Source organism: Rana temporaria, chromosome 2 (assembly GCF_905171775.1).
Source record: "Rana temporaria chromosome 2, aRanTem1.1, whole genome shotgun sequence".
Classification (NCBI taxonomy): domain Eukaryota; kingdom Metazoa; phylum Chordata; class Amphibia; order Anura; family Ranidae; genus Rana; species Rana temporaria.
Window position 1 is genome coordinate 96,964,785 of NC_053490.1, and position 25,822 is coordinate 96,990,606.

At 46.9% G+C, this 25,822-nt stretch overlaps 1 protein-coding gene and 1 pseudogene across 1 annotated transcript in view; both read left to right on the top strand.

The window, feature by feature from the left end:
* The window catches only part of RDX (radixin), a 193,133-nt gene that overhangs the window by 79,560 nt on the left and 87,751 nt on the right, over nt 1–25,822 (top strand). The gene's annotated exons all lie outside the window — the stretch shown is intronic.
* LOC120929820 lies at nt 17,324–17,442 on the top strand (annotated as a pseudogene).

Below are 25,822 nucleotides of genomic sequence, written 5' to 3' on the forward strand. Positions count from 1 at the left end.
AACAGCAAACGAATGACGTCGTTCTCGCAATGAGGTGATCTCATTTGCAAGTTTTAAATAACTATTCAAAAGGCAGAAACAAGAGTTTAGTTTGTAAAGTAAAATAGCTCTGCCTTTGTACATGCTTGAGAGGCCTTAACCGCTTAACGCCCGCCGCATGTACGTTCTCAGAATGGCATGTACAGGCATATGGGCGTACATGTACTTCCCTGCCGCCTTGCGGGTCAGGGGTCCGATTGGGACCCCCCGCTACATGGAGCGTCTTGCCTCCGGGAGCGATCCGTGATGAGGGGGCAGCTGTTCGTTTTTGTCGGCCCCCTCGTGATCGCTCCCAGCCAATCCGGCAACCCCCCGCCGTGTGACTTCCTCTGCTTGTGTAATGTAAACACTGGCAGAGGAAGTGATGTCAGCTCTCCTCTCGGCGGTATTTTCAATCCGACGAGAGGAGAGAAGACATCACAGTAAGTGGCACCAACACTACACTGATACCACACACATAGGCACAATTAACCCCTTCCGATCACCCCCAGCCCCCTGTCACAGTGTCACTGATTGCAGTGATCATATATTTACTGATCACTGCATTTAGTGTCAGTGTGACAGACAGTTAGTGTTAGGTGCAGGGTAGCCCCGTACCCCCCCTAATAAAGGTTTAATGCCTTGATCACCGCCCTAGTTAACCCTTTCACCCCCCATTGCCAGTGTCACTAAGCAATCGGTTTTCTGATCGCTGTATTAGTGTCACTGTTGCCGCTAGGTAGCTAATTTTTTTTTTTATATTGCGATTTTTTTTTTTTTTTTACTAAAAACATGTGGCTGAATACATTTTGGCCTGAATTTTTTACTAAAATTTAGTTTATTCGATTTTTCTTATAACAAAAAGTAAAAAATATAGATTTTTTTAAAAATATGTCGCTCTATTTTTGTTTATAGCGCAAAAAATAAAAATCGCAGAGGCAATCAAATACCATCAAAAGAAAGCTCTATTTGTGGGAAGAAAAGGACGCAAATTTTGTTTGGGAGCCACGTCGCACGACCGCGCAATTGTCTGTTAAAGCGACGCAGTGCTGAATTGTAAAAACGCCTTTGGGCATTTAGCAGCATATTGGTCCGAGGCTTAAGTGGTTAAAGTGAAGCTGTGTGAAAACCTAAATATGTAAAACAGCCAGATTATTTATATTTATATATACATACACACAATACACACACACACACTATCTATTCCTGCAGCACAGACCATTGACCCCCCCCCCCCCCCCCAGCTGCCTGTATTCTGCAACAAGAAGTGGGAATGAGGAGCTGCGGTGGCTCAACGCGATTGGCACTGCGCTGACAAGCCATTCACCTCTGCAGCTAGGGGTTTGGATCCCGGTCTCCGCTACATGTGAATTGAGTTTGGCGGTCTCAGCCCGGCTCCCGGTGGGTGTGCTATGCGAGGTAAGCCTGCGCTTAGTACGCCCACCCCCCTCCCACAAAAAAACACCACACTTACACGCACTCGAAATTGGGTTAACATCACGCACTTTGACCACGCGGTCTCTAAAAAGAGAGGCGAAGGACTAACGGGGCTGGTTGAGCGGGCAAATCCTCTCACTCCCTTATAGGGAGTCCCTCTGCCCCGTTGGGCTTCAAAGCGGAGCAGGTAGGGCAGGCTGTGTGGGAGGACCCCCTCACACACCTGCTATTGCCACCCGGGGCATGGAGAAAGGTGGCAGATTGCCTCTGGGGGAGGCCTGCCTACTCCCAACTCCTGCAGTCCGGCTCCTCTCTCGAGTACACGCACAAAATACAGAAAAAAAAAAGAAAAAAAAAAAAAGAAGTGGGAATGAGCACATGTCCGTTGGAGACATGCCTGTGCAAATGCGATCTTTGCAAATGCCGACATTTGCATCGGATTTTCAGTAATGTAGATTTTTATTTTATTTTTCTAATGCAAGTTGCTCATTTTATTGGGAAGTTTACTCAACATACATAAAATAATTGGAAGCAAATATTTGCCTGAAGGCCCACATTCAGTCCTGACAAAATCAGGTCTTCCTGTATATGCCAGATTATTGGTAGGCCAATTGCCTGAAAATTTACCTAGAGATTTTACAAAAAAAAATAAAATTGGTGTGTATTGAGAGATCAGATAACCAGTGTGAATAGAGCTGTAGTAATGAAAACGGGAGAATTGTGTTCTGGGTTCTGTAAAGTTCACCATACACTAAACAATCTGTACAATATCCTTTAGATCTTCCTTTAGATCTACCATTAACTATGTAGTACAAGGGCTCGCCTGATTGGATACAGAGTGACTGGGTTGATAGGTGTGAACTCATATTCCATAGTTCTGGAAAATCTAAAGGAACGTGTACAGCTTGTACAATTGGATTGCATAATGTATGGCCAGCTTTATACAAGCACAGAGGAAGGAGTGGCTACAAACACTCGGCTGTTAAGCCCCATTCACATCTCTGCATAGGAACTCGTTTCAACATGCTTTTGTTTTTTGTTTTAGTGGGCATTTTGGTGCATTTTCACTTGTCATGCATAGGGCAGCCCGTCCACTTGAATGAGCTTCCCTACATGCAACAATAGCCCCAAAGAAGCTCCAAAACAATTTTTTTAGGGTGGCTCCTGGTGCGTTTTTTTTTACTGTGGTTTTTGGTGCAGCGCATTTCTGAAATACAAGGCAAAGCATGCATTTTTTGTGCAGTTTGCATTGTATTTGGAAACACACAGATGTGAATGGCTCCTCAATGTTCTTGTGTAAACGCACCAATTTCACTTTCAGGCCCCATTCACGTCTTGCTTGGTGGAAATGCATGTTTTTTGCCTCGTTTTTCCCGTGACGCACATGGGGCAGCCTGTTAATTTCAATGTGCTGTGCTGCTTGTTGGGACTTTTTGGCATGTTGTGGGTTGCATGTTTTTTTACTGCAGCGTTTGCCAGTCATTTTTTTCACATGGCAAAATAATGCCCTTTTGCTTCTGTGTGTAATGTGGTGTTAACAATTAATGGCACTAAAAGTGCAACTAGTTAATTTTTGGTGTATAAAGATGGCCATACACTATGAAATCTCTGTACAATATTTTTTACATTTACCAAAACTATATTATAGGAGACGCCTATCTAGCCGATCACTCTTTATCCAATCAGGCAGGCCCTTGCACTACATGGTAGATCTAAAAGATTGTACATAGGGGAGCTGGAATTTAGGATGGGGAGGTCGATTAGGGGGTCTCTCACCCTCCTTTTCCTCTCTCCCTGTCCTTTCCCTCCTCCCCATACTCTCTGAGCTGGGCCTGCCGTATAACTGACTGGGGGTCCTTCTGGGAGGCTCTGAGGTCTGAGGCTCTGAGGCGCTGCGCCCGGCTTGGGTGGTCCGCTCTCCATAGGGGGTGTCTCGTTGTGTTTAGGGGTGAAGGCCTCCGCGTGGTGTGTCAGCCTGCTGCTGCCATTTTATTTTACCTCAGGGATAGTTGGTGGCCATTTCCTTGTAGCCGCGATTGTCTTTACTGTGGACGAACGGCAGCCATTTTCTTGTAGCTCGCACCTGTTTTTACTGAGGTGCCCTGCGCCCATTTTCTTGTAGCCACGCTTAGTCTTTGCCTCTAGCGCTGGGAATGTTCCTCCTGAATGCCGCACACGTCTCAGAACACCTCACGCCTGACAGGGGAGAGCGGATGGCAGCTTGGCAGCGCTATGCCTGGGTCAGAGTGGTTAGTCCTGCAGGGGGGGGGCCTGGGTCTTTGGCAGCTAGGAGGGTGTTGTGCCCCCTAACTTGTCCCAGAAGGATGTCAGGTGAGCGCAGGTCAGCATGGCGTCAGAAACTGGCACTTCTTCCCCAGAATCCCTGTGATGGCAACCGGTTCCCCTGCACTTTAGTACCTATGGCTGTTTTGTGGGAACATCCCGACAGTCCTGGAGTCCTTGTTTCCAGGGTGGAGGCAGCTTGTGGGTACGAAGGGGGTTATGATACGCCCCCTCCCCTCACCGTCGTCTGGGGAATTTCTCTTATTCAGACTCACGCCCTGCGGTGGCAAACGGCCCCTGTTCTCATGTGTCAGAATATGCGGACCAGGACCATTTGAACAATGCGGGTGACTCCGTGTCCGGGTCAGCGCAGGAGTGCGCTTGCTGGAGCACTTATCACCGGGTGCGGGATCCCCAAACAAAGATGGAGGATTATTGTGGTGCCTTGCAAAGAATATAATAAAGATAGATAATTAAAAAAAAAAAAGACTATTTTATTACAATCAATAATTAATTGACAAGAATCATGTGAGATATACATTGATAAGTACATATGACAGTTTCCCAACATGTTTCGCCAAATCGTTTGCTTCTTCAGGGGTGTGAAAATTCATATATTAAAATGAATGTATTATACAATGTAATCTAGAAAACATTCTCTTTTCTAGATTATATTGTATAATATATGAATTTTCACACCCCTGAAGAAGCCAACGATTTGGCGAAACTTGTTGTCATATGTACTTATCAATGTATATCTCACATGATTCTTGTCAATTAATTATTGATTGTTTAAAAAAGACAATATTTTATTACAGACAATATTTTATTACAATCTATCTTTATTATATTCTTTGCAAGGCACCACAATAATCCCCTCAATTCCCTTCACTTTGCTACAACTACTTTGTATGAGGTGCCATATCTAACAGAGGACACACCAAGCGCCTTCATTAAAAAGATGGAGGATATGGCGAGGGCATCTACTAAGGTGTCAGTACCTTCTGTGTCCCATAAGCCGACCTGCATCGCTATGGTTTTCTTTCCCTGCCTAGCCTATTTTGATACATTTATATACAAGGAATGGGAACGGCCGCAGCCCAAAACGCATGGCAGTCCGTTATCCTTTTTGAGGGGAGTTTCCTGAAAAATGGACATCTCCCCCGATTGTGGGTCCCCCGGTATCCCGGTTTATTAAGATTGCCACGATTCCGGTGGAGGGGACCCCTGCCTTTTGAGGACCTGCAGACAGGAGGGCTGAGGCGGTGACCCGGCCCATGGTCACGGTATTGGGGTCAGCATTGCAGCCACTGTTGATCACGACCCTGGTGTCACTGACGCTTCCTGAATGGGAAAAAGTTTGCTGCACCGTGAGCAAGGAAGCCCCAAGCTTCCCCAAACTTCGTGAAACTGGCGGACCAGTTGGTGCATGACATGTCTACAATACGGTCTTTGATACAGCTCCCTTGCTGTACAGAGCCCCAGTGTCTGCTGTGGGGCTACGCCGCCTGATTGGCTGGCATGCTGGTTCGTGGACCAGATGTCCAAGGAGACTCTGGCGGATTGCCCTTCCAGGCTTGAAGGCTATTTGGAGCCTCGCTGGAGGACATTCCTAAAAAATTTGATTTGGACTAATAGTACACTGCTACAATCCAAAATACGTAAGGAGCCACACTGTAGGCCAGGGCCCTCCTTTTCTGCTCACAAGCGTTTTTTTCCGTCCGCCCGGGCCCGCAGGTAAGCGTTCCCAGGCCGACAAGGTGCCTGCTATGGGACAAAGACATCCCTGAGTTTTTTCGCTAGCCGAACAAGCCTGCGAGCCAATTTGCGGCACCATGGAGGTTCACCCAGCCCGACTTTGGGTGGGGTGTCGCCTTTGAGAGGTTGCACCTCGGTGGACCTCCCTACTTTCGACCAGTGGGTCTGTGAAGTGGTCTCTTTGGAATACAAGTTGGAGTTTCTCTATTGTCCACCAAACAGATTTCTCCTCCCGGCATCTTCTTCCGGCTTGCCGGGATGCCTTGTCTAGGGCAGTGCAGGACCTGCTGATGCGCAGGGTGATAGTGCATGTGCCGACGCTGAAAAGGTTTTCAGGGATTCAACTCCAATCTGTGTGTAGTCCCTAAAAAGGGAGGGGTGAGTCCGGTCCTGGATCTCAAGACCCTCAACAGCCTTTTGAAGGTACAAGGATTCAGGATGGAATCAGTTTACTCTGTGGTCGCTGCACTACATCTGGGGGATTTTCTGGTATCCTAGGGCATCAGGGACGTATACTTGCATGTCCCCATATATGTCGGGCTTCAGTTTTCTGCGCCTTGCAGTCGGGGACAATCGCTAGCAATTGGTGGCTCTCCCTTTTGGCCTGGCATCCGCACCAATGGTTTCACCAAGGTGCTCGCCCCGATCCTGGTCTTGCTAAGACAGCAAGGATTTATACATATTCCTGGAACTTTGTAAGGCTTGGAGACACTGGTATGGGAACAGGCTCAGGGTACACTGGGTTACCAAATAGATTATGGTGTACATTGTTAGACATTAGTCATGGGCGCACAGAAAAAAAGCAGATGTTACGATCAATTGGATCGTATGTTTACGGCTTGACTGCAGATCTTTATTAATCACCATATATTAGAGACGTATAACCATAAGCCCTTATGCAAGAGGGGGTAGAACATACGGAGCTTAATTGGATTTGGTTGAAGATGAGGAATAGGCCTCCATTTCCTCCCCTATTGGTTAATTGCCTTGGTTAAATACGTAACCGTTTTGTTTGTATCCTTGTTTTTACTGCTGTGCATCCTGCAAGTAATGTGATGTATGTTTACTCTGACTCAATAAAATATTTTTTTTGATAAAAAAAACAAAACAAAGGATTTGCTATCCTGGCCTTCCTGGACGACCTCCTTCTGAGAGCTGCTTCAGACTCAGAATTAGAGGAGGATGTGATGATGGCCAGTCAGACCCTTCAAGAATTTGGTTGGGTACTGAACCTCCAGAAGTCGGTGTTGGTGCCGACTCGGCGCCTGGAATACCTGGGCTTGATTCTGGACTCCTCAGAGGCAAAGGTTTTTCTCCCTTGGGAACAATTGCACACTCTTCAGGCGGCGGTGAAGCTGTTGGCATTCCGCAGGTGGTCGTCGCTGCACTTTTGCATGCGAGTCCTGGGTCTCATGGTAGCCTCCTTCGAGGCGGTACCGTATGCTCAATCCCACACTCGAGTCTTGTCCAAGTGGAACAGGTCTCCGTTGTCCCTGGATTGTCAAATCCGGGTGAGCCAACTAGTCAGAACTTCCCTGGTCTGGTGGCTGAGATCTCCAGCCCTTCAGTCCAGAAAGTCGCTCCTTTCCTTTCACTGGACTGTGTTTATGACGGACGCCAGCCTGACCGTGTGGGGGGGGGGGGAGTTTGGGGCGTTCAGTTGATGCAAGGTCGCTGGACACAGGAAGAATTCTGCCTGCCGATCATTGTACTGGAACTTCGGGCGATCAGGCAGCGCCTCTCCACATGGTCACAGAGGCTACATGGGCGTCCAGTCAGGATCTAGTCAGACAATGCCACTGGGGTGGCGTATGTCAACCATCAAGGAGGAACAAGAAACTCGGCTGCAGCATCGGAGGTCGCTCATATCCTGCGGAATGCCGTATGCATTCCGGGAGTAGAAAACTGGCACCTAACTACCTAAGTCGCCGGATGCTGGACCAAGGAGAATGGTCGCTACACCTGGATGTGTTTTGACTCCCTTGCCTGAGATGGGGCACGCCAGACGTGGATCTCCTGGCTTCTCGACTCAATCGGAAGGTATTGAGGTTTGTGGCCAGGTCAAAAGATCCCTGGGTGGATGCGTTGTATCGGCTAATTTATGCCTTCCCCCTGCTAAAGCTTCTCCCTCTACTTCGCAGGGTGCAGACCGAGGGCATTCCGATGATTCCAAATCCTCTAGATTGGCCTTTGGGTCCCTAGTACGCCGACCTGGTGGCGGATGTTCCGCTACGGATGCGAGAGGACCTTCTGTCGCAAGGTTCCTTACTTCGTTCTGCTTTAGTCGCTGGCTTTTACAGCATTGCTATTGAAAGCCAGATGTTAAGGGACAAGGCCTGTTGGATTCGGTATTTCTACTATGCTGAAGGCACGGCAGTCATCATCTCGGAAGATTTATCATCGCACGTGGAAGGCTTACATCTGTGTGAGTTGTTGAAGTGGCGTCCGCATGCCTATTCGATTTCCAGGGTCCTGCTGTTTCTACAGCGTGGAGTGGACCAAAAACTTGCCTTAAGTACATTTTTAAGGGGCATATTTCAGCCTTGGCTGTCTTCTTTCAACGACCCTTGACGGCTCGCTAGATGGTGAGTACATTTTGTACAGGGGGTTCGCTACCTCCGTGGGACTTGAATCTGGTCCTCTCAGTACTTTAGAAACCACTGTTTGAGAACATTAGAGCGATTCCCCTATTGACACTCTCTCTCGGAAGGTAGCCTTTTTGGTGGTTATTGCGTCAGTCAGATGGGTTTCTGAGCTGGCGGCCTTGTCTTGCAAGGCTCCCTACCTGATCCTCCATAAGGATATGGCAGTGCTACGCCCGCAGCCTTCCTTTCTTCCTAAGGTCGTTTCGGCTTTTCGTCTCAATGAGGACATTGTACTTCCGTCCTTGTGTCCTTGACTGTTGCATCCAAAAGAGGCTGCGTTGCATTTCTTGTCCAAGCTCTGCGGGTGTCCCTGTCTGCTTCTGCTCCATTCCGGAGGTCGGACTCAGTGTTTCGGTGGTTGTTCCTAAGAAGGCCCTTAGGCAAACTGTGCATCATCTTGTGCATCTTTAGAAGAGGCTTCCTTCTGGGACCACAGCCATGCAGACCAATTTGTGCAGCTTGATGCAGTGCGTGCCGTATAGTCTGAGCACTGACAGGCTGACCCCCCCCCACCCTTTCAACCTCTGCAGCAATGCTGGCAGCACTCAAACATCTATTTCACAAAGACAACCTCTGGATATGACGTTGAGCATGTGCACTCAACTTATTTGGTTGACCGTGACAAGGTCTGTTCTGAGTGGAACCTGTCCTGCTAAGCTGCTGTATGGTCTTGGCCACCGTGCTGCAGGTCAGGATATTGGCAATCTTCTTATAGCCTAGGCCATCTTTATATAGAGCAACAAATTTTTTTTTTTCAGAACCTCAGAGATTTCTTTGCCATGAGGTGCCATGTTCAACTTCCAGTGACCAGTATGAGTGAGTGAGAGCAATAACACCAAATTTAAAACACCTGCTCTACATTCACACCTGAGACCTTGTAACGCTAACAAGTCACATGATACAGAGGAGGGAAAATGGCATATAGGGCCAGCGGTTTAGACATTAATGGCTATGTGTTGTTATTTTTAGGAGACAGCAAATTTACACTGTTATACAAGCTGTACACTCACTACTTTACATTGTAGAAAATTGTCATTTCTTCAGTGTTGTCACATGAAAAGTTATAATCAAATATTTACAAAAATGTGAGGGGGTGTAATTAAAAAAAATTAAATAAATATTATAAAAATAAATAAAATATATCTTGTAAGATTATTACATTTACTGAATATAGAAGTTTTTAATTTAAACTTCTGCTGAAATGTTACCACTACCCAACATACTAATAAGAGCCACAGTGCAAAAAGTGGTGGCAATAAAATAGTATGCTTGCGCAGATGTAATGTAAAACCAATAAATCCACACATTGAATTCATCTAAGTGTTTAGACCAGCTGTGTCTTGTATGTTCTGCACAGTACAAAGAGTCCAATCATGCGCCAAAGACAGAGAGGTCTGTTCTACATTTCGCTGCCGACTGGATTTTCTGCAACGTCATATATTCCATGCAGAAGAAACCTGCATGGAATAGGGCAGCACAGTGGTGCAGTGAGTAGCACTTAGGGCAGCACAGTGGTGCAGTGAGTAGCACTTTCGCCTAGCAGCATAAGGTTCGCTGGTTCGAATCCCAACCACGACACCATCTGCCTGGAGTTTGCATGTTCTCCCTGTGTCTGCGTGGGTTTCCTCCGGGTACTCCGGTTTCCTCCCACACTCCAAAGACATGCTGGTAGGTAAATTGGATCTCGTCAAAATTGGCCCAGTATATATGTATATATGTGTGTATGACTGTGTGTCCCTAGCGTGTCATGATCCTACGAGGAAAAAATGACCGCACCAGCCAAGCTGATACTGGCTGGAAAAAGCGCCCGGAGGCGATTCAGTTCGCATGCGTTGCGCTATACAAGTCATTCATTCATTCAAACCCTACATGGCTCTGTGGAGCCTAGATCTGGAAGCCTTTGTTTTCTTTCAGAATTGCTACATTTTCTTTTAGTGGTATTTGATTACCTCTGCGTGGGTTTTTTTTTTTTTTTTTTTTTGCGCTATAAACTCTTTGCTATAATAAATGGCCCCAATTAATTTTTTTTTTTTAAATTCTCCGTCATTTTAGGGCAATATGTATTCTACTTATTTTTGGTAAAAATAAATCGCAATAAGCGTATATTGATTGGTTTGCACAAAAGTTATAGCGTCTACAAACTTTGGGAAAGTTTGGTATAGAGAAATGGTGTATATATAATATATATATATAATGGCGGTGATCTGCAATTTTTATAGAGTGACTGCAACATTGCGACGGACAGATCAGACACACTTGACACATTTTTGGGACCATTGACATTTATACAGTGATATAAATATGCACTGCACTGATTACTTTTATAAATGTCACTGGTATGGAAGGGGTTAACACTAGGGTGCAATCAAGGGGTTAAATGTGTGTTCCCTCAGTGAGTTCCAACTGTATGGGGATTGGACTGACTAGGTGAGGAGACATATCGTTGTTCCTACTTGGTAGCTTGGAACAAACAATATGTCTCCTCTACCCTGACAGCACAGGGATCTGTGGCTCTCGTGCGCACGATCGCCTGCTGTGCAGCGTGCGCTCCCTCTGGCGGCTCTTTATGGGAACCCCTTACCTGTACAAGGTTTCACGCAGGGGAGCCATTCTTCCCCTGTAAAAAGACGTGAGCCGGTCAGAAATCGATTAAAGAAAATACTTGCCTTTTTTCATTGGCGAATATACAAATGGCAAGTTGAAAATGCACTTTGGCATAGGGAAAGCACTGTAGGAATTTTGTATATTAGGACTACTAAAATAATCTCTCAGGGTTTCTAATGAAGGACATCTGTTGCCTTATCCTATGTTAAACTTCCTGTTATGACGCTTTAAAGTTGAATTTTAGGTATTGCTATTTTTGCATAGTTACATCAGTCCAGTTGGGAGCAGCATACGTATTCATATGCCATAGCTGGCCGGTCCCTGTGGAAGCTAGAACTCACGCCAGTTAGCACTGCTACTGCAGTGATCATCACTGTCTTTTGGGTCTCATGCTAAGTGGCTGCCTTGTTACTTTGTGAACACAGGAGGTCGCTTGCTCAGCACAGATCCCATTTAGTGAGCACCTTTTTTTGGAAATTGGTGACTTTGGTCTAAGCTGGACCAATATAACTTTAGCTTTAACCACTTGCCGACCAGCAAGGTACCGGTACATCGCTGGACTTCAAGTGGTTATACTAGGATGATGCCTATACTGGGATGATCATCTTTGTTCAGCTCTATCATATTGTAACCCTGAAGCGATGTCACTTCCGGTTTACCGGCATGTAAACGTTGCCATTTTTCACAATGAAAGGCATTTCGTCACCAATCTTGATGTGATCATATGCTTATAGACTCCAGATCTCTCCATAATGAGTAATTGTTGCATGCCTATTGCTGTCATGAAGGATGTTTACATTCCTTGTGACAGTGATAAAAATGAAAAAAAAATATTTAAATCGATATTGCACGCAAAGGAGAGCGCATGCGCCGGTCACGCATGCAAACAGCCATCAGCCCACATCACGGCAAATGTGAGATCATGGCAGTAATTCTAGCTCCAGACCATTTGTATAAATCTAAAGTGATAACCTTTAAAGGCTTTTAAAATGTCTCCCACAAATAGTAAAATATATGTTTGCATGGTCTTGCACAATTTTAAACCTGGACATGTTTGGTATCTATTAGCTCAGCGTAACATCATTTTATATTTTACCCCAAAAAAGGTGTGTGTGTGTGTTGTTTTCATTAAAATTAAAAAAAGTGTATTTTTCCCAAAAATTGCATTTGAAAAAACACTGGGCAAATACCATGTGACATAACAAAAAATGCGAAACCCCACCAATTTTATTGTCTAGGCCCTCTGCTTTATATATAGTGTGTGTGTGTGTGTGTGTGTGTGTGTGTGTGTTTGGGGGTTCTGAAAAAATTTCTAACAAAAAATACTGATTGTTACGTGTAAACAAAAAGTGTCAGGAAAAAGCCTGGGGGTCAAAATGGTAAGTTCATCTGTTCACAAAAAAATAAGGTGAGCGAACTCTAAATTTTCTAGCTACCCATCAGGATCCTGTTGCGCACACAGTGGTCGGATTGTCTCGTGCTGCTGTTGAAGCGGTTCGTACACCAGACACTGCAGTACACGGCCCTGAAGTGAGTATCCATCATCCATGTTTTACAATGGCAAGTACTTATCGGTCAGCATGACTGCACTGACCAATGAGAATCACTTTTTTTTCCTTGTGTGACCCCCCCACTTAACGGAAGAAGCCTCAGATGAGCACTTGCTATTGCAAGCATTATTATGGATACCAGGCTTGTGTATTCTGGTGTGCGAATCTCTACACCAGCAGCATTGGGTAAGACGGCAGCAATGAGCTACAGGGGTAGCCAGGATGTCTGTAGATGGTACACCTTTTTTTTGTCAGGAGCAGGTTGCCTCTGGCCTCATTTTCTTTCATTGTTGTGTCCAACACTTTGACATCGATATCAGCCAGTTTAGGAATTTTCATGGCTCTAATATTTCCTTGGATTATTGACGGTATTGGAGGTGTTTGTAGTACATGTGAACATGCATGCTAAAGAGACCTGTTCATGCTTTTATATTTTTCTAAGGAATAAATACCATCAATCTTGGAGATTGCAGACTTATTTTATTTTTGTTGATTAAACATGACCTACTAACGAGGCTGTGTTCCAGCATGCGTGCCTGTGGCTATGAAAAGCAGACATCTTGTAAATGTCTCTCTTCACTGTCTGTTAACCTGAAGTGGCAGCGAGTCAATTCCGTCTTCTGGCCAGCATCATTAGGCATTTCCCTGTTCATTATTTATAAGACAATCCTGCCAGAGACTGCAGACAATTAGTTCACTACATGTGGTTACCTGAAACACCCCACAAACATGCAAACTGTGGATTTTTTTTCCCCCTGCATTTTCGAAAATGTGTTTTCTTTGCATTCTGGTGAGGTTGAGAGGGATACCAAGCACAAACACATTTAGTTAAAGTGGACCTGTGGCGCAAAATTAAAAAGGATGTTTGTGATGCAGTTTGTCAGCATTAACACGTTCATTAACATAAGTGTTACCTGTTGATCCTGCCAGTAGATCCATGACTTTTCCCCTCCCTTTAACTGGCTAAGCTGTTCAGCAGAAGTGAAAGTTAAATCGGACTAAAGCCTCCAATTGTTTACAGACAAGAAGGCTGCCTTCATAGCTTATGATTGATCTGCATTTGTCATAATGCTGCACATATGATCAGTTATGACACAGCCATTTGATGTATTGACAGTTTGGTTGAAAATACAAGCAACTGTGACAGTTATTATTGATGGCATGCCTTGAATGTAACTGTGACGGAGATGTCGGTGGAACAGACACACACGGAGAGTAGGAGCACCCACAAAGCCTTTTATTTAACAGTAGAGGGGGTTAACACACAACAAGGTAGCAGGTATCACAGTTGGGCAAAACAAGAGTCAGTAACACAGTATAATTGCACAGCGGCATAGCAGAGTCTGTGCTGGTAAAAGGTAATCCGCGCCAGGCTGGCCAAACGAGAAATAAGAGTTCTGGCAGGTAGGGGTAGTCCGTTCCCAGTCCTGGACACACAGGGACAGAGTTTGCTCTACTCACAACATTGGTGATCACAGGGTTAATCCGCGCACAGGATGGCACACAGCCAGGGTTAATCCACTCCCAGGATGGAGGCTGCATGACTTGCAGACTTAATCATTTGGATGGAGAAGGACAAAGGGGGTTGGTCTGTAGTCGCTGGCCATAGCCGAGGACCGCACAGACTGGCCATGTAGAAAGCAGGAGCCGGGATGGCAAACAACAAAACTGCCTTTCTCTTATCGTCCATGGACGGACACAGCTCCTTAAATCTTGACAAGTGGGTTATGTTTACAGGAGAGGACTAGGCAGAAACATGTTAGATAATTAAATACATGTTACATTAACAGAGTTGAACAGCCCCGCCCAGGGGGCGTTCCCTCCAGACATAACCCTCCTCCCTGCAGTATGCAGCCTCAGTTTCGTTCTGCCTAGCAAGGAGGACGACGTATGGCTCCCTTTGGGCCCAGTGCCCTGAGGAGAAATTTTATTTTACTTTTTCTTGAAGAATCTTCTTTCAACTGTCAGCTGAGAGACTGGCTGGATAATATAGATCCTTGTAGTCTACTCAGTCCGACCAGCAAGCGTGGGCACATCTTTGCAAAGAGGCTGGGTCTGCCACACCATACCCCATGACTCCTGGGGTGGCCGGTGAGCTTTTCTCCGAGGTCCAAATATGACTGGGCTGTGGTGTTGTCTCCCTCACAGTGGACCGGGCTGACAACTACCTCCATTGTGGTTGTAGTTCTGTCAGAAATGCGTCAGCCAGTCCTCGCTCGGACAGGTAAGTACAGTCCCTCCCACTTCGGTGGGTTGGTACGGCTGGGCTTCGGGGGTCCTCTTCTCCTCCCTTCTCTGCTCCTTTCCCTTTGCTGCTTTGCTAACATTGTCGCTGTCGGGGGGGGGGGGGGGCCTTCCTGAGGGGACTGTTTTATCTGACCTGCGTTTTTTCTTTTTTGTGTGGGGCTTTCCTGTAAGGGGTTTTTCACTGTTCAAAAGCCCTAGGAGGCTTTTCCTGTTTAAATGTGGCATTTGGCCGGCGCTGGCGCCATTTTTTGGGAGGTTTTCAATTACATTGAAAACTCCCATTGGCGGCCATTTTGTCGCAGCCGCGCTATGGCGCAGCTTGCATTGCGGTCGGCAATTTTCCTGTGGCCGTGTTTTGAATGCTCAGCGGCCATCTTTTTGTAGTCCTGACCCCTAGTGCTAGATGCCGCACAGTTACCTCACGGTTCTTTTCCGCTCGCACGCCGTGTGCAGAGAGCAGACAGCAGTGCTGGGCAGTCTCCTCCTGAGGTGAGTCACTTGGGTACCCCTGGTCAGCGCAGCAAGTGGGTGAGATGCCCTGAATAGGGCTCTAGGAGCTTCTGTTTGTAAGGACAGGTGTGCATACACCTACATATTGTACATACACACTATGTAAATATTATTATTTGGAGTCAGTATCTGGGTCCTTCCCCAACATGCTGGTGGTGGCAGCAGGTGTTAGCACCTGGGATTCCCACAGAGGTTTTATTGTTGGTCCTGGACACGTTTGTGCCAGGGTGGGGGTGGACTGCGGACAGGCGGTAAGAGTGCTCCCTTCCCCCGTTATCCCCTGGGGAGTGCTCTTATGGAGCCATGGACCAGGTACCCGGGGAGTAAGAAAAATAAAAAAGCAGTATAAGGCATTTATGGGTGTGCTTCTCACTGCTGCAAGGGACTCTCTTAAGCTGGATAGTGCAGCTGGGTTTCCGCAGAGGGCTCGGTCGTTTTTTCCTTCTGTGCCCTTCTTTGATTATTTCTAAGATGCGGAATGAAAATATCCGCTGAGGGATTTTGTAGTCCCTCACCGCCGGGCGGTTCAGTGCCCCTTTGAGGAGAGCCTTTCTGGTGGTGGACCCTCCGGGTGTCATGTATAGGTGACCAGTCTCCCTATTGCGGGAACCCCCGCTTGTATCGATCTGACTGATAGAAGATCCGAAATACTGACCCGTTCCATGTTTACCATGCTGGGATCTGACTTGCGGCCTATTGTGGCCACTACTCTGGGGTCTCAGTCACTCACGGAGTGAGCATTTTGCACCAGACAGTGGAGGAGCACTGAATCTCTCCCGAAGTTATTAGGCTAGCGGACCAGCTGGTCTAGGGCCTTGTATAGGTCTGTGATGCTTCATTGAATGCTGCACCCTGGTTATTCAGGGCTTCTGTTTCAGAGATGGTTTTATGCACACAGTGGTGTAGTGGTAACTCCATTACTTGGCAGCAAGAGAGTCATTGGTTCGAATCCGGACACTAACACCGATCTGCCTCGAGCTTGCATTGGCGCTCCCTGTGTCTGCGTGGGTTACCTCCGGGTATTCCGGTTTCCTCCCACCCTCCAAAGACGTGTACATACACCTACATATAATACATACACACTATGTATATGTATTATTAAAGGGCAACCCTCCCAGGCCAACAAAGGCTCAGCTGGGGGACTAATCCGTCCCTGGGGTGCGTAAGCCGATCACGCCGGCACCCAAATCCCGGCTTGTAGGTTCACAATTCGGTGAATCTCCCTGCTCTCCAACCAGTGGGTCTGCGAGGTGGTCTCTTCGGAGTACTAGATAGGATTTCCTTCTAGCCACAGAACAGAGTTCTTTCCTCGTGTCTTCCTCTCCTGGCTCATCTGTCTACCTTGGGCAGTGTGGGACTTGCTGAGCTGCGGGCTAATTTTACCTTTCCTGCAGGACGAGAGGTTTGGGGTTTTCTATGGGCCTCAGGCCCTGAATACCTTTGTGAATGTCGGGTAGTTCCGCATGGAATCCATTTGTTCGGTGGTAGCTGCGCTCCATCCGTGGGACGTTCTGGCGTCCTTCGGACATCAGGGACGCATACATGCTTGTCCCATTTTGCACAGGTCACAGAGGTTTCTGTGCTTCATGATAGGGGAGGGCCTCTGTCAGTCTGTTGCCCTCCCTTTTGATCTGGCGTCAGCACCAAGGGTTTTCACCTAGGAGCTCGCACTTATCCTAACTTTGTGGGACAGTGAGACTTTGCCTCGTGGGTTACTTTGACGACTTTATTCTGCAAGCAGCTTCTGTCTCAGACCTAGTGGATGTGTTTTATAGCCATTCAGACCCCCTGAAGATTCGGGTAGGTGTTAAACTTTTGGAGTCGGTCCTGGTTCCGACTCAGCGTCAGAGTATCTAGGGTTGATCCGGACTCCTCGTGGCGTAGGTCCTTCTTCCCCTGGGGAAATTGCACTCTTCAGTCTGCGGTGAAGGTATTAGCATCACGCCAATCGGTCTTCTCTCTGGGTGCATGCAGGTTCCGGGGCCTATGGGTAGCCTTCTTCGAGGCGGTACTGTATGCCCAGTTCCACACTCGGGTTTTCCAGGGGAAATACTGTCCAGGTGGTAAAGATCTCTTGTCTCTGAAATCATCAGATTCTGGTGCACCACCTAGTTAGAGTCTCTCTGAGTTGGTGACAGAGATCCCTGACTTTTTGGTCCGGGAAGTTGTTTCTTCCTTCCAGTGGTTGGTGTTTACGACGGACGCCGACCTCACAGGTTTTGGGGTCACCTGGGGGGGTCCAGTCGTCCCTGAGTCGCTGGACTTGCGTGGGCCTACGGCCAAACCTCCCTGAATGCGTCCGCTCTGGTCTGATCTCGGTAGCTACCCAGGGTCAGGCCTGGTTAGTACCTGGGTGGGAGACCACCTGGGAATACCAGGTGCTATGGACCCTGTCTACCTTTCATTGTCCTACTATTTTGGGCGATCAGGCTATGCTTCCCCTCGTGGTCGAGGAGGTTGCAAAGTCGTCCAATCTGGATTCACCTGGACAACGCCACGGCTTAGGTCTACCATGAGGTTTTTCCGTCAGGCGGACTACTGGATTTGCCGGAAGCTAGACCAGGGCGACTGGTCTTTGTGCTTGGGGGTGTTTCGGCTCCCTTGTAGAAGGCGAGTCTCACAGGGCATGGATCTCCTGGCCCACTCGTCTCCACCGCAAGGGTGTCGAAGTTAGTGGCCAGGTCTAGTGATCTTGTACAGATGCATCAGTCGCGCTGGTGGCCCTGTGGGGTCTGCATTGGCGGCTTTATGCCGTTCCTCCATCCTTGTTGCTTCCTCGGCTGCTCCACAGAGTGTAGGCTGAGGGGATCCCGATAAATCTAATCGCTCCAGATTGGCCTCGGCCTTATTGGTACGCCGATATTGGGCACCTGGTAGCGGAGGTACCCTGGTGGTTGCCAGGGCGGGAGGTCCTTTCTGTCCTGAGGTACCATACTTCCTCCTGTTGTACAGTCACTGACTTGCTCAACATGGCAATTGGAAGCCAGACTTAAGAGACCAGGTCTGTCCGAATCGGTCATCTTAACCATGCTGAGGGCACGGTAGCCTTCTCCTGGAGGATCTATCGTCGCACCTGGAAGGCCTACATCTCTTGGTGCGAAGAGATGGGGTGACGTCCACGGACGTACTCGGTGTCCAGGGTCCTGCTGTTTTTACAGCTTGGAGTGAATCTAAACATTGCTTAAAGCACCGTTTGGGGGCAGATTTCAGCCCTGGCTGTGTTCTTTCAGTGGCCTTTTTGCGGCCCGTTCCCTGGTGGGTACCTTTTTGTGCAGGGGGTTTGTCATATACTTTCCCCTCTTGGCCCACCTCTTCCCCCCATGAGTTGACTCTCGGTGCTCTCGGTTCTTCAGGAACTTTCCTTTTGGAAACAGAGCGATTTTTTTCTCTTGACACTATCTCAGAAGGTGGCCGCTTTAGTGGCCTTTACCTCTGTTAGAAGGGTTCTGAGTTGGCGGTCTTGTCTTGCAAGCCGCCATGCTTGATCCTCCATAAGGATTAGGTGGTGGTGCGCCCGCGACCTTCCCTTCTTCCGTTCAGGTGGTTTTGTTCATTTCACCTTAACGAGGACATTGTACTTCCATCCTTGTGTCCTCGGCCGGCGCATCCTAAGGAGGTTGCGCTACATACTTTGGACGTGGTACGCGCCTTGCGGGTGTACCTGCCTGCTACGGCTCCATTTCAGAGATCTGACTCTTTTGGGTCAGTGTCTGGTCCACAAAAGGGCCTGGCGGTCTCGTCGACCACCATTTCTCGTGGTTCAGGCAGACCGTCATACTGGCCTATGCTCTTAGGGGGCGGGTCCCCCTTTTTCGGTCATGGCACTTTCGACCAGGAAAATTGGTGCTTCCTGTTTTTTTTTTTTTTTTTTGGCATCATGCGTCGCTCTCACAGGTGTGCGAGGCGGCGACTTGGTCGTCTGTTCACGCTTTTTCCAGAATTTACATTGCCGTGAGTGCATCTTCTGATGCTTCTTTCGGCCCCTAGGTTTTGCAGGCGGCTGTCAAACCGCTTGCCGACCAGCCGCTGGCGAGATCTACGTCATCTCGCCAAGCAGCCAATAGCCCCTGACGCGCGTGTGTAAACACACAGCTCCCGGTCCTGTCAGGGGGAGAAATGCCTGATTGTCTGTTCTTACAATGTATGAACAGCGATCAGTCATTTCCCCTAGTCAGTCCACCTCCCCCTCCAGTTAGAACACACCCAGGGAACATACTTAACCCCTTCCTCGCCCCCTAGTGTTAACCCCTTCGCTGCCAGTGGCATTTTTTTTTTACTAATCCATGCATTTTTATAGCACTGATCGCTATAAACTGAGGAAAAAATTTGTTTTTTTATCTATTTTTGGGGGATATTTATTATAGCAAAAAGTAAAAAAAAATATTATTTTTTTTCAAAATTTCAACTCTATTTTTGTTTATAGCGCAAAAACTAAAAACTGCAGAGGTGATCAAATACCACCCAAAAGAAAGCTCTATTTGTGGGAAAAGACGACATTTTTGTTTGGGAGCCATGTCGCACGACCGCGCAATTGTCAGTTAAAGCGACGCAGTGTCGAATCGCAAAAAGTGGCCTGGTTTTTGACCAGCAATATGGTCCGGGGCTTAAGTGGTTAAAGTTGCACCTCCTCCGTTGAAGAGCTCTGCTTGTTTTGGGGTGAAGTTACAATTGGATTTACTGATGTTGTTCCCACCCCTCGTTTTTTGACACTGCTTGGGGTCGTCCCACTTGTCAAGATTTAAAGAGCTGTGTCCGTCCATGGACGATAAGAGAAAATAGGATTTTTTTTGTACTCTCCGTAAAATCCTTTTCTCCGATTTCATGGATGGACACAGCACCCGCCCCTCCTTTTTTAGATTTGTTTTGCTTGTTACGAACTGAGGCTGCATACTGGAGGGATCGCCCCCTGGGCGCGGGGCTGTTCAACTCTGTTAATGTAACATGTATTTAATTATCAAACATGTTTCTGCCTAGTCCTTTCCTGTAAACAGGGAACATAACCCACTTTTTAAGATTTTAAGGAGCTGTGTCCGTCCATGGACCCAGAGAAAAGTATTTTACGGTGAGTACAAAAAAATCCTATTTTCTTCCAGCACATGTTACAAGAGATCAATGCCTCAGAGACACTCTCCCCACCCTTGGATTCAGGGTGGGTTAAACTGTCTTAGCAGGGGGGGGGGGGTTGCTGGAGGAGTCCCCCTCCCTCCACTTGGACATCCATCCCATAATATGTTTCTTCCAAGGCGGACAGACACAAACAATGGAATACAACCACACCCCAAACGATCACAGCAAAGAGTACATAACACCGCAGGGGACAGCTCTCTGGGGTGTAAGGGACAAGGAGGGGAAGAGACCGTGACGGTAACCATTTTGGAAAATGGTTAAAGCAGGGCTCGACAATTCCCGGGTGCCAGGTCGACAAGAAATGGTGTCCTGGCGTGTGGGCTGTGGGGTCTTGGCTGGAAAGGTGGACATTAGCGGCGTCAACGGGGATGGAGCAGTAAGACAGCAGTGTGACATCAGTGGCTGGAGGAACAAGCGGCTAGAGTGCAGTCCAACTGGGGATCCCTGATGGCTCATCATCCCCGCTGCTGTCGCTCTCACCCAGGGTATTACTGGAGCAGGCCTGGCTGAGGGAGGCGGCAACTGGGCTCAGGGACATGTAGGCTCCGGAGTCGGTGGTTTCCCTGCACAAGAGCAACCTGCTCCTCCTGGGTGGAAGAGGTGCTGAGCCGGGAGCAGTTCATTGAAATGCTGGAGAGCCAGGCCAGCGGCTGGGAGGAGTGCAAGGAGGTAATTAGAACTGGGGGGGAAAAATATTTTTTTAGATAGGACCAGTGCTCCGCGGACTAGGCCGAAGCTTTGATCCTGGGAAAAGATCCAGGATGTTTTAGGCGAGGCTTCGGCCTAGTCCGCGGAGCGCCGGTCCTAAGTTTTTAGGCGAGGCCGTGGCTTCGGCCTAGTCCGCGGCCTTTTCCCAGGATCGTGGCGGACTAGGCCGAAGCCGCGGCCTCGCCTAAAAACTTAGGACATGCGCGGACCTCACAGTGTACACTGTATAGCTGAGGTGTTCTCAGAATGTGAGGTGCTGCCACAGGCTAGTAGTGGAGATGGGCTGTGTATTACCTGCTGTACATGAGAGCTTGTCCCCTGCAGTGAGACATGACAGCTCCTTCTATATACACACAGAGTGGACTGTGACCGTTTGCTTCTAAATCTTCTATCGCAGCTCCACACACACACACCTGCTGCCTGCTCTGTGCATGTATCCAGGTTGTTTTTTTTAATTGCTTTATATTCTATATTTTCCCATAGTAGGCTTGCTGAGCTGAGCCCAGTAGTCCTTAATTTTTTTTATTGCATATTTAATTTTCCTTGTGCAGCATTGAAGTGGATACTGTCAATGTAATTTGACAATGGTGTGGGGGTAGTGGCGCTGTCTATGTGGAGGCTGATAATACCCAGAGGTGGTAGAAACAGACTATATTGACCTCAAAAACATAAAAGATTATTGTGTCTAAGATATAGTGCCTCCTAAAGTTAGTGATGTGCCAGTGGTAGAATAAATGGCATGAGTGTTGCTAGAACCACATGCAACACATAACATCAATTAGTGCAAAATTGCAAATAAATATGTTCAAACGTTGCATGAAAGTAATAAGAGGTGGTAACAGACAGCACGAATGCTGAGAGAGTGTCCAAAAAGTGTCCAGAAATGAAAAATCCAAAAAAATGTATTCAAAAAATAACGGTATTGCAAAACAACAGTCCGTATATATAAACCAATATTTAAATAAAGTGACAGCAGTCCAAATGGTGTATCAAAGGTGATAATTGGTGACCATGTGACTTTCCAAGTCAGGGCTCAATGTAATTTGAGCCCTGCTGTGCGTATGAGAGCATGGCACGCAGCCCTCTGCATAATTTGTCCAATACTGGAGAAATACCTGAAATGTGTCAGCGCCCGCCCCTATGTGCAGCCTTCTTAACAAGGGCAATATGACGCAGACATTGAATCTGACAGATCCCCAGAGTGGGCTCATTGTAGAGCAAGGCTGCTTTCACACTGGGGTGCTTTTCAGGCGCTGTTGCGCTAAAAATAGTGCCTGCAAAGCGCCCTGAAATAGCCGCTGCTGTCTCTCTAGTGTGAAAGGCCCGAAGGCTTTCACACTGGAGCAGTGCGCTGGCAGGACGGTAAAAAAAAGTCCTGCCAGACGCATCTTTGGTGCGCTGTAGGAGCGGTGAATACACCGATCCTAAAGCACTCCCTGCCCATTTACGGGCGCCACAGCCAACGCCTGTGATGCCCCAGTGTAAAAGTACCCTAATACTAAAAAAATTAAAACTGGCTCCTAACTTTTTTTTAGCTGGCTCCTAGATTCAAACAAATTTTGTCAAACCCTGGGTTAAAGTGGTTGTAAAGCAACTGTCTCATCATACCATCCCCTCTGTTAGCTGACATTATGTTTCCAAGTGTCTGTGCTTTATAAAAACAATGCTGATTCCTACCTTATTTCCTAGCGTCTCCTGGCATTCATGTGACTGCGTGGCTCTCTCCTCTCCCAGGGTGACAACTGCAGCAGGAGGGGACGAGAACTCCCGCTGACATCAGCCGGGAGGAGAGAGGCGGGCAGTCCCGTGAGCACTGAGAAGCACTGTGAAATAAGGTAGAAATCGGCATAGTTTTTATAAAGCACAGACACTGGGACACATAATGTTAGCTAACAGAGGGGATGGTATGATTATGATACAGGTATTATAGCAGCAAGAAGGGAAGGGGCGGGAAGCAGAGCAGCACAGATTAGCTGACCGTAAGGGGAGGGGAGAGAGCAGAGCTGCGGATGATGGGGGCACATGAACTGACCAGTGTCAGGGCTCAGCAGGCATGATAAACCGTGGTCAGTTTACAAGGGCGGAAGGCAGGATCACCCAGTTTTTTTTTTTAAAGTTAAATAAGGGGCCAAATGACACAGCACAAGCACTGCTTTAAGGGAACAGGGTAAAAAAAATTGAGGGGTGGGGTGTTACAAACACTCTAAATTGATGTGTTTGGTTCAGCTTTAAAGAATTGGAACAGCCCTTGGACAATGGTGTTAAATCTGCAATTTTTTTCTTAATATGCCTTTAACTTTTTTTCTAAGAAAAAACAATATTGCAGCTTACCAGTTCTTTGCGTTTTAAAAAAAAAGGGAAAGCATAATAAAAACTAAGTTTACCTTTTAATAAAAAAAAATAATAAATGCGCTTTTATATATTTTTTTGCTGGTGCATTTGGTACTTTTTTTTTTTTTTTTTTAAACGGGAGCCTGCAAAGTATTACACCCATGATCACCAGATTGTGTGTGTGCAATGTCGGGCTCCTGCACACACTGCCCAGAGGCTGTCATTTTCTTTCAATAGTTTTATATTGGAAGTTTTCACAAAAAGTAGCAAAGGAGAAAGGACATTTTCAGACTTTAAACAATTCATAATTTCCATAATGTGTTCTGTTTATATAACGACAGCTCAGGATGTCATTTTTAAGGCTGTAAGCAGTATGAATGAACAACAAGTCCATTTGCTGCAGTGGCAGGTAGGACTTGTAGTTCCTTCATTCATAGATTCCTGTGAATGCTTTGCATTCCTTCTTAAAATAAAATAAAAAAATACAAATAAAAATTGATGCTTGGACTTGGGTACAATCAGCCTGCCCATACATGGATCTACATTCAGCTGATCTATGCTGAACCAGCCAAATTTTGATCCAAGTATGGCCAGGTTAAATCAAAAGCAATGTGTCAAGAACTTTAAACATTTCCAACTGTTAAAATCTACAACCATTTAGAGCTGCTTTTGCCCACAAACGCGCAACTGTTGACAGAAAAAAAGCCTTTTTTTAAAAAAAACTATCGTTTATAGTATATTTTATGCGTGCGCGTGTGTGTGCGCGTGTGTGCGCGTGTGTGTGTATATATATGTGTGTGTGTGTGTATATGTATGTGTGTGTGTGTGTGTATATGTGTGTGTGTGTGTGTGTGTGTGTGTGTATGTATGTGTGTATATGTATATATATATATATATATATATATATATATATATATATATATATATATATATACTGTATTGGCGTATAACGCGCACCCCAAGTTTAGAAAGGTAGTTTAAGGAAGAAAAAAACGTACATTTTTGCCCTGCGTCCATCGGCGGCCTTGTCCGTCTGCGGTCTTGCGCGGGGTCCGTCCAGCCTTGTGGGTGTCCGTCTGCGGCTTCCTTGTGCGGGGTCCGTCTGCGGCTTTGGAGGTGTCCGCCTGCGGCCTTGTACAGGGTCCGGTGTCCGTCTGCGAGTCCATCCGCACCTTGCCCGGGGTTGCAGCGGTGTTTGTTTTTGGATTCGGCTCCTCTCGGCTTGTCTCTGCTTCTCTCGGGTCCTCTCGCGTGACTGCGGGCTGAGCCCAGTGTGGCCGAGCCTAGCCGAGTGCGCAGTACACTCGGCTCGGCTTCTCTCGGCTCCTCTCGCGTGGCTGCGGGCGGAGCCGAGCCTAGCCGAGTGCACAGTACGCTCAGCTCAGCTCTAGGCTGCGGCGCTCAGACAGTGGGGATCGGTGTATAACGCGCACCCACGATTTCCCAGATTTTAAGGGGAAAAAAGTGCGCGTTATACGCCGATAAATACGGTATATATAATGTATATGTAGCGGATTGTTGCTACCAGTTACTAACATCCAATATATCGCCCTGCTGCCAGACCTCAGACCTTCATCTATCACTTCAGAAACAATGAACAGTCATTTACATTGTTTTGTTTGTTGGGGGGGAAAGGGGATATGGGATGCCCATAGAACAAGATGCTTTGCTATCATATTTAAGAATTGTAACAAAATAGGTAAAGCCATGAAGAATTGATGCACCCTATCATTTATTGTCTCCATTTCCTGCATCACCCATGAAGACTATTGCTCCTCTTCTGCACAGCTCCTGCAGACTGTTGCTCCCAGGATGTTTCTCCTTCCTGCGCATCGCATACTAGCTCGTTATGAAATACTTACCTTAGAACAAAGCTGTTGCAGCGGCCCCCACACAGCCGACATCTTCCCCGGAGTTTCCTCTAGGTTCATGGGCTCTGGCGATGTGATTGGCTGGAGCCGGGATTATGTTGCGCCTGCGCATGGACGCGGCAGCTGCCGTTCACGGCACGGGGCTCGGAGGGAATGCCACCCATGGGTCGTTCCTTTGGAGTGCATGAGCCAGTGATGTCATTTACATATAATGTAAATATCTCCTAAACTGTACAGGTTTAGGAGATATTTTCACTACCTATAAGTAAGCCTATAATAAAGCTTACCTATAGGTACATGTCGGCAGAGGAAGTTTACTTCCTCTTTACATCTTAGTGGCAGATGGCTAAATACTGGTTTGACTTTGATTCTTCATGCTCAAATCTTTTCCTTAGGGCACACTTATCTATGCATGTGCGAAGAGGTGTGTTTCGGTTGTAACATTAGGCAGGTGCGTTGTCATGTGTGAGCATGTATTTACTTTATGCTTTTGCTATACATTTTTGAATTTAGAATTTGTATTGAATAGCATTAACCGCCTTTGACCAAGGCTTGTTAATGTGCGTTCCCAATGCATCAAACAAAGTTTTAAACAAGTAAATCTACTTTCCTTTCTATTTTCTAATGCTAGCAGCATGAGGATTAAAAGTTATAAATGTTAATTGGGAGTGTGAAGTTTCACTTTAAAGTATATGTAAATTGGAACAATACATTTCCCTTTTTAATATGCATT